The sequence below is a fragment of the Salvelinus alpinus genome, chromosome 9 (assembly GCF_045679555.1).
Source record: "Salvelinus alpinus chromosome 9, SLU_Salpinus.1, whole genome shotgun sequence".
Classification (NCBI taxonomy): domain Eukaryota; kingdom Metazoa; phylum Chordata; class Actinopteri; order Salmoniformes; family Salmonidae; genus Salvelinus; species Salvelinus alpinus.
Window position 1 is genome coordinate 10,023,319 of NC_092094.1, and position 10,000 is coordinate 10,033,318.

General features: G+C 38.5%; 1 protein-coding gene across 1 annotated transcript in view; it reads right to left on the reverse strand.

Moving 5' to 3' along the window:
• The window catches only part of LOC139584270 (calcium/calmodulin-dependent protein kinase type 1D-like), a 58,914-nt gene that overhangs the window by 28,340 nt on the left and 20,574 nt on the right, over positions 1–10,000 (reverse strand). The gene's annotated exons all lie outside the window — the stretch shown is intronic.

The window sequence follows — 10,000 nt, forward strand, 5'->3', positions numbered from 1 at the left end:
AGACTAGCATACTGTGCATATTTACTGTAGAACAGACTAACATACTGTGAATATTTACAGTAGAGTAGACTAGCATACTGTGAATATTTACAGTAGAGTAGACTAACATACTGTGAATAATTTACAGTAGAGTAGACTAACATACTGTGAATATTTACTGTAGAGTAGACTAACATACTGTGAATATTTACAGTAGAGTAGACTAACATTATACTGTACATATTTACAGTAGAGTAGACTAACATACTGTGAATATTTACTGTAGAGTAGACTAACATACTGTGAATATTTACTGTAGAATAGACTAACATACTGTGAATATTTACTGTAGAGTAGACTAACATACTGTGAATATTTACTGTAGAATAGACTAGCATACTGTGAATATTTACAGTAGAGTAGACTAACATTATACTGTACATATTTACAGTAGAGTAGACTAGCATACTGTGAATATTTACAGTAGAGTAGACTAACATTATACTGTACATATTTACAGTAGAGTAGACTAACATACTGTGAATATTTACTGTAGAGTAGACTAACATACTGTGAATATTTACTGTAGAATAGACTAACATACTGTGAATATTTACTGTAGAGTAGACTAACATACTGTGAATATTTACTGTAGAATAGACTAGCATACTGTGAATATTTACAGTAGAGTAGACTAACATTATACTGTACATATTTACAGTAGAGGAGACTAGCATACTGTGAATATTTACAGTAGAGTAGACTAACATTATACTGTACATATTTACAGTAGAGTAGACTAACATTATACTGTACATACTTACAGTAGAGTAGACTAACATTATACTGTACATATTTACAGTAGAGTAGACTAACATTATACTGTACATATTTACAGTAGAGTAGACTAACATACTGTGAATATTTTACAGTAGAGTAGACTAACATTATACTGTACATATTTACAGTAGAGTAGACTAACATTATACTGTACATATTTACAGTAGAGTAGACTAACATACTGTGAATATTTACTGTAGAATAGACTAGCATACTGTGAATATTTACAGTAGAGTAGACTAACATTATACTGTACATATTTACTGTAGAGTAGACTAGCATACTGTGAATATTTACAGTAGAGTAGACTAACATTATACTGTACATATTTACAGTAGAGTAGACTAACATTATACTGTACATATTTACAGTAGAATAGACTAACATACTGTGAATATGTACTGTAGAATAGACTAGCATACTGTGAATATTTACAGTAGAGTAGACTAACATTATACTGTACATATTTACTGTAGAGTAGACTAGCATACTGTGAATATTTACAGTAGAGTAGACTAACATTATACTGTACATATTTACAGTAGAGTAGACTAACATTATACTGTACATACTTACAGTAGAGTAGACTAACATTATACTGTACATATTTACAGTAGAGTAGACTAACATTATACTGTACATATTTACAGTAGAGTAGACTAACATACTGTGAATATTTTACAGTAGAGTAGACTAACATTATACTGTACATATTTACAGTAGAGTAGACTAACATTATACTGTACATATTTACAGTAGAGTAGACTAACATACTGTGAATATTTTACAGTAGAGTAGACTAACATTATACTGTACATATTTACAGTAGAGTAGACTAACATTATACTGTACATATTTACAGTAGAGTAGACTAACATTATACTGTACATATTTACAGTAGAATAGACTAACATACTGTGAATATGTACTGTAGAATAGACTAGCATACTGTGAATATTTACAGTAGAATAGACTAACATTATACTGTACATATTTACAGTAGAGTAGACTAGCATACTGTGAATATTTACAGTAGAGTAGACTAACATTATACTGTACATATTTACAGTAGAGTTTACTTTGAAACTGACTGTTAGAACTGTCAAGGCTCCATGGATTGATGAGGAATTGAAAAACTGTATGGTTGAAAGAGATGGGGCAAAAGGAGTGTCTAATAAGTCTGGCTGTACATCTGACTGGCTTACTTACTGCAAATTGAGAAATTATGTGACTAAACTCATCAGAACAATGAAGAAACTTTATTATGAAGCCAAGATCAATGATATAAAGAATGATGGGAAAAAAACTTTGGAGTACTTTAAATGAAATTATGAGCAGAAAGACAAATTCAACTCCATCTTTCATCGAATCAGATGGCTTATTCATCACAAAACCATTTGATGTTGCCAATTATTTTAATGATTATTTCATTGGCAAAGTGGACAAACGTAGGCAGGAAACGCCCACGACAATCAGTGAGCAATTATATTTATGTATAAAAAAAACAAATAATGAAAGAAAAGCATTGCAAGTTTGAATTTTGTAAAGTTAGTGTGGGAGAGGTGGAAAAATTATATTTTTTTTATTTTTTATTTTTTTTATTTCACCTTTATTTAACCAGGTAGGCTAGTTGAGAACAGGTTCTCATTTGCAACTGCGACCTGGCCAAGATAAAGCATAGCAGTGTGAACAGCCAACACAGAGTTACACATGGAGTAAACAATAAACAAGTCAATAACATGGTAGAAAAAAAGAGAATCTATATACAATGTGTGCAAAAGGCATGAGGTAGGCAATAAATCGAATAATTACAATTTAGCAGATTAACACTGGAGTGATAAATCATCAGATGATCATGTGCAAGAAGAGATACTGGTGTGCAAAAGAGCAGAAAAGTAAATAAATAAAAGCAGTATGGGGGGTGAGGTAGGTAAATTGGGTGGGTAGTTTACAGATGGACTATGTACAGCTGCAGCGATCGGTTAGCTGCTCGGATAGCAGATTTTTAAAGTTGTTGAGGGAGATAAAAGTCTCCAACTTCAGAGATTTTTGCAATTCGTTCCAGTCGCAGGCAGCAGAGAACTGGAAGGAAAGGCGTCCAAATGAGGTTTTAGCTTTAGGGATGATCAGTGAGATACACCTGCTGGAGCGCGTGCTGCGGGTGGGTGTAGCCATCGTGACCAGTGAACTGAGATAAGGCGGCACTTTACCTAGCATAGCCTTGTAGATGACCTGGAGCCAGTGGGTCTGACGACGAACATGTAGCGAGGGCCAGCCGACTAGGGCATACAGGTCGCAGTGGTGGGTCGTATAAGGTGCTTTAGTAACAAAACGAATGGCACTGTGATAAACTGCATCCAGTTTGCTGAGTATAGTGTTGGAAGCTATTTTGTAGATGACATCGCCGAAGTCGAGGATCGGTAGGATAGTCAGTTTTACTAGGGAAAGTTTGGCGGCGTGAGTGAAGGAGGCTTTGTTGCGGAATAGAAAGCCGATTCTTGATTTGATTTTGGATTGGAGATGTTTGATATGAGTCTGGAAGGAGAGTTTGCAGTCTAGCCAGACACCTAGGTACTTATAGATGTCCACATATTCTAGGTCGGAACCGTCCAGGGTGGTGATGCTAGTCGGGCGTGCGGGTGCAGGCAGCGAACGGTTGAAAAGCATGCATTTGGTTTTACTAGCGTTTAAGAGCAGTTGGAGGCCACGGAAGGAGTGTTGTATGGCATTGAAGCTCGTTTGGAGGTTAGATAGCACAGTGTCCAAGGAAGGGCCGGAAGTATATAGAATGGTGTCGTCTGCGTAGAGGTGGATCAGGGAATCGCCCGCAGCAAGAGCAACATCATTGATGTATACAGAGAAAAGAGTCGGCCCGAGAATTGAACCCTGTGGTACCCCCATAGAGACTGCCAGAGGACCGGACAACATGCCCTCCGATTTGACACACTGAACTCTGTCTGCAAAGTAGTTGGTGAACCAGGCAAGGCAGTCATTGTTCACGATCAATAATGACAAACCTCCTGGCATTGACAACTTAGATGGAAAGCTAATGATGATGGTAGCTGACTCTATAGCCATTCCAATCTGTCATATTTTTAATCTGAGCCTCGAGGGAAGCCAAAGTAATTCTGCTACCAAAGAGTGGTAAAGCAGGCTTTACTGGTTCTAACAGCAGACCTATAAGCTTGCTGCCAGCCCTTAGCAAACTGTTGCAAAAAAATGTGTTTGATCAAATACAATGTTATTTCTCTGTAAACAAATTAACAACAGACTTTCAGCATGCTTATAGAGAAGGGCACTCAACATGTACTGCACTGACAAAAATGAATGATGATTGGTTGAAAGAAATTGATAATAAGAAGATTGTGGGAGCTGTACTGTTAGATTTCAGCCATTGATATTATTGACCATAACCTGTTGTTGAGAAAACTTAAGTTCTATGGCTTTTCAACCTCTGCCATATTGTGGATTCAGAGCTATCTATCTAACAGAACTCAAAATATTTTATTTAACGGAAGCACCTCTAATGTCAAACATGTAAAGTGTGGCGTACCGCAGGGCAGCTCTCTAGGCACTCTACTCTTTTCTATTTTTACCAATGACCTGCCACTGGCATTAAACAAAGCATGTGTGTCCATGTATGCTTATGACTCAACCATATACGCATCAGCAACCACAGCTAATGAAGTCACTAAAACCCTTAACAAAGAGTTGCAGTCTGTTTTGGAATGGGTGGCCAGTAATAAACTGGTCCTGAACATCTCTAAAACTAAGAGCATTGTATTTGATACAAATCATTCCTTAAGTGCTAGACCTCAGCTGAATCTGGTAATGAATGGTGTGGCTGTTGAGCAAGTTGAGGGGACTAAATTACTTGGCGTTACCTTAGATATTATACTGTCATGGTCAAAACATATTGATTCAATGGTTGCAAAGATGGGGAGAGGTCTAGCAGTTATAAAGAGATGCTCTGCTTTTTTGACATAACACTCCAAAAAGAAAGTTCTGCAGGCTCTAGTTTTGTCTAATCTTGATTATTGTCGAGGCGTGTGGGCCAGTGCTGCAAGGAAAGACCTAGTTAAGCTGCAGCTGGCCCAGAACAGAGCGGCACGTTTTGCTCTTAATTGTAATCAGAGGGCTAATATTAAGACTATGCATGCCAGTCTCTCTTGGCTAAGAGTTGAGGAAAGACTGACTGCATCACTTCTTCTTTTTATTAGAACTGCATCACTTCTTCTTTTTATAAGAAACATTAATGTGTTGAAAATCCCAAATAGTCAACTTCCACACAGCTCTGACACACACACACACACACTTATCCCACCAGACATGCCACCAGGGGTCTTGTCACAGTCCCCAAACCCAGCACAAATTCCAGAAAACGTACAGTATTATATAGAGCCCTTATTGCATGGAACTTCCTTCCATCTCATATTGCTCAAATAAACAACAAACCTGGTTTAAAAAAACAGATAACAGCAACACCTAGCGGCACAACGCCTCTCCTTATCTGACCTAGATAGTTTGTGTGTCTGCATTGATATGTAGGCTACGTGTGCCTTTAAAAAAAAATTATGTAGCTCTGTACTGGAGCTGTTCTTGTCTAATGACGTTCTTCCGGCTAAAATGGCACCGGAAGAAATGGCAGCAGTTGTACAGGCGCGCAACTAATTGGTGTTATTATGTGTTTTTTTCCCGCGTTATTTGTAACTTATTTTGTACATAATGTTTGTGCCACCATATCTTACGGCAAAAAAAAGCTTCTGGATATCAGACAGCGATCACTCACCACGGATTAGACAATGACTTTTTTCAACAAGCAGGACGCACAGGACATACTCCAAACACCCGACAAGGCCAACATCCCAGTTATTGGCAAGAGGAAGAGACACAGGTACAGAGCGGGGTGCCTCGTAAGGATCCGCAGAAGGTGAGTGGGAAAGCTGCCGTTACAGTCAATATTACTCGCCAACGTGCAACCATTGGACAATAAATTAGATGAGGTACGATCAAGAAAATCCTACCAACGGGACATCAAAAACTGTAATATCTTATGTTTCACGGAATCGTGGCTGAATGATGACATGGATATTCAGCTAGCAGGATATAAGCTGCACCGGCTAGATAGAATGAATGTGAAATGTCAGAATAATAGTAGAGAGAATGATTTATTTCAGCTTTTATTTCTTTCATCACATTCCCTGTGGGTCAGAAGTTTACATACACTCAATCAATATTTGGTAGCATTGGCTTTAAATGTTTAACTTGGGTCAAATGTTTCAGGTAGCCTTCCACAAGCATCCCACAATAAGTTGGGTGAATTTTGGCCCATTTCTTCTGACAGAGCTGGTGTAACTGAGTCAGGTTTCTAGGCCTCCTTTCTCGCACATGCTTTTTCAGTTCTGCCCACAAATTTTCTATAGGATTGAGGTCAGGACTTTGTGATGGCCGCTCCAATACCTTGACTTTGTTGTCCTTAAGCCATTTTGCCACAACTATAGAAGTATGCTTGGGGTCATTGTCCATTTGGAAGACCCATTTGCGACCAAGCTTTAACTTCCTGACTGATGTCTTGAGATGTTGCTTCAATATATCCACATAATTGTTCTTCCTCATGATGCCATCTATTTTGTGAAGTGCACCAATCCCTCCTGCAGCAAAGCACCCCCACAACATGATGCTGCCACCCCCATGCTTCACGGTTGGGATGGTGTTCTTCGGCTTGCAAGCATCTCCCTTTTTCCTCCAAACATAACGATGGTCATTATGGCCGAACAGTTCTATTTTTGTTTCATCAGACCAGGGGACATTTCTGCAAAAAGTACAATCTTTGTCCCCATGTGCAGTTGCAAACCGTAGTCTGGCTTTTTTATGGTGGTTTTGGAGCAGTGGCTTCTTCCTTGCTGAGCGGCCTTTCAGGTTATGTTGATATAGGACTCTTTTTACTGTGGATATAGATCATTTTGTACCTGTTTCCTCCAGCATCTTCACAAGGTCCTTTGCTGTTGTTCTGGGATTGATTTGCACTTTTCGCACCAAAGTACGTTAATCTCTAGGAGACAGAATGTGTCTCCTTCCTGAGCGGTATGACGGCTGCGTGGTCCCATGGTCTTTATACTTGCGTACTATTGTTTGTACAGATGAACGTGGTACCTTCAGGCGTTTGGAAATTGCTCTCAAGGATGAACCAGACTTGTGAAGATCTACAATTTTTTTCTGAGGTCTTGGCTGATTTCTTTTGATTTTCCCATGATGTCATGCAAAGAGGCACTGAGTTTGAAGGTAGGCCATGAAATACATCCACAGGTACACCTCCAATTGACTCAAATGATGTCAATTAGCCTATCAGAAGCTTCTAAAGCCATGACATAATTTTCTGGAATTTTCCAAGCTGTTTAAAGGCACAGTCAAATTAGTGTATGTAAACTTCTGACCCACTGGAATTGTGATACAGTGAATTATAAGTGAAATAATCTGTCTGTAAACAATTGTTGGAAAAATTACTTGTGTCATGCACAAAGTAGATGTCATAACCGACTTGCCAAAACTATAGTTTGTTAACAAGAAATTTATGGAGTGGTTGAAAAACTAGTTATAATGACTCCAACCTGTGTATGAAAACTTCCGACTTTAACTGTATATGCTTAGTCACTGTAACCATACCTACATGTACAGTTGAAGTCGGAAGTTTACAAGTTGACTGTGCCTTTAAACAGCTTGGAAAATTCCAGAAAATGATGTCATGGCTTTAGAAGCTTCTGATAGATAATAGAGCCTGTTGACTGAGACTGTTTTCGTCTGACTGATTCAACACACGGATCTGTGTAAACCAACACGATGTTGCCTTATTCACAATATAATGTTAGTCTGTTCTACAGTAAATATTCACAGTATGTAGTCGTATTTGGTATTTTATTAGGATCCCCATTAGCTGTTGCAAAAGCAGCAGCTACTCTTCCTGGGGTCCACACAAAACATGAAACATTATACAGAATTACATAATGTCCAGTCAAATCAAAGGGTATTTGTCAGGTGCGCCGAATACAACAGGTGTAGTAGACCTTACAGTGAAAAGCCGAATACAACAGGTTTAGTAGACCTTACAGTGAAAAGCTTACTTAAAGGCTCTAACCAACAGCATTGTCTTTAAACCTCTTCAGGCAACTGGCTCCATTCATTAAAACTTAACAAAAGCAAATGTGGAATTACAGGAATATTTGCCCCAAAAGTCTGTAGCTGTTGCTATGCTACCATGTACATGCTCAGTCCACCTTAATGAATGTTGGAGAGGGCTACATCACCATTTTTATCCCTCGTTATCTTTCCTCTCCTTCCCACTCTGTCTATCCCTTGCTCTTTCTCCCTCCTATACGCTACCCTTCTTTTCTATCCTCTCGTTAATGTTATGTCATTATGTTCTCCTTCACCACACAGCAAAAATGAGTTTTTACGGTATATGGTGGATGCAATCAGCTCCAGGGTATATTATAGTATTGTCATGACGTTGGCCTGAGGGGGGAGGTTTATGAACCCCATAAATACCTTTCCCCCTTTTCCTCTCTCTACTCTACCGATGTGACTATTGAAAATCCCTTTGTTAACATTGAGAGAGAGTCTGGTGACATCAAAAGATGGGAAACGGAACCATTTTTCGGTAATCCAACCAGTTTAAAATATGCGTTGGGACTTAATGAATATGATGTCAGTTCAGTTGGCGCCACTGAGTTGGCATAGTTTACTCTATGACAAACCGTTCTCTCATTAAGAAGCTAAATTACATTTCATCTTTTCACTAATAGTTTCATATTTAAACATTTAAATTGCACAACAATTCCATGTGAATCTGAGACATGATTACTGATGATAGGACGACATAAACTGTATCCTGGAAAATCTACGCATTCTAGTTATCAGATTCACCTGGAATTGTTGTGCAATTTAAATGTTTAAATATGAAACTATTAGTGAAAAGATGAAATGTAATTTAGCTTCTTAATGAGAGAACGGCTTGTCATAGAGTAAACTCTGCCAACTCAGTGGCCCCGCCCATGTGAACAGACAGTGGTTGTAAACTATTAAACACGGCCCTCTCTCCCAAACCTATATAAACCCTGTTACGAAAATGTAACTTCCTGTTCCAAGGACTTGAGGTCCCCACGTTGAAAGGACAAAGACCACTTACAGAACTAAGCCAACCTTAGAGAACCTAACAAAATTAGCATCGAATTTCAATGTGAAGGTGACGACCAACACGCCGGAAGGATGAATTTCGACTATACCAGCCAGAATATAGCATCATATAGCATGGACACTTGGTATGAACTTTGAACTCTTATTCACTAAAGAAGTGATACCTCCTAGCCGTCGCGTTAGCGCAGCAACTGTAGACGTGGGCTAGGAGAGGACGGACAGAGAATCTGTTCTACCACAAGACGACGGTACTACCAAGTATCCATTCTACCATCAGACATTCTTCAAAGGACAACCCGACCTCCCATTTACGACCAACCGATCGAAGCGTAGCTCAGAGTAAATATTTATTGCATTTTCCTTTTCAAATGGGCGGTAATTTAGAATGCATAAGATACTGTATTTACAATAGCATAGCTGCCTATGGCCCGATAGAGACATAGATTCTCCCTTTGTTCCTCAGTCTTCCCGCTCTTCCATTCAAAACCCCACCCCCTTTCTTTGTGTAACTAGCTGTCATATCTGTTCCGTCCGCTAGGGACGTTTTCCTTTATGACATAATTTGTAATCAATGTATGATACATTCTGTGTATATGTAATTCTGTGTGATTATTTAGGTATTTAGTAAATAAATAATTAAACCAAATTTTGTATTGCTGATTCAACTTGTTAGCCAGCGTTCGTGAAGATAACCAAGAATTTACAACTTTCAGATGAGACTAAACAAGGTGACGATTAAATATTGACTGCTATTGATGTAAAAGATTACCAGGTCTTTAAGAGTTTATTCGGAAGATAACAGCTCTATAAACATTCTTTCATGGTGCCCAGACTTTCTAGTTAATTACATTCACGTGATTAGCTTAATCAGGTAATATGAATTACAGAGAAATTATTTTATAGAATAGCATGTCATATCACTTAGTCCGACATAGCCAAAGACACGACAGTATGTAATCAGCTCCATGGTCTATTACAGTATATAAATCAC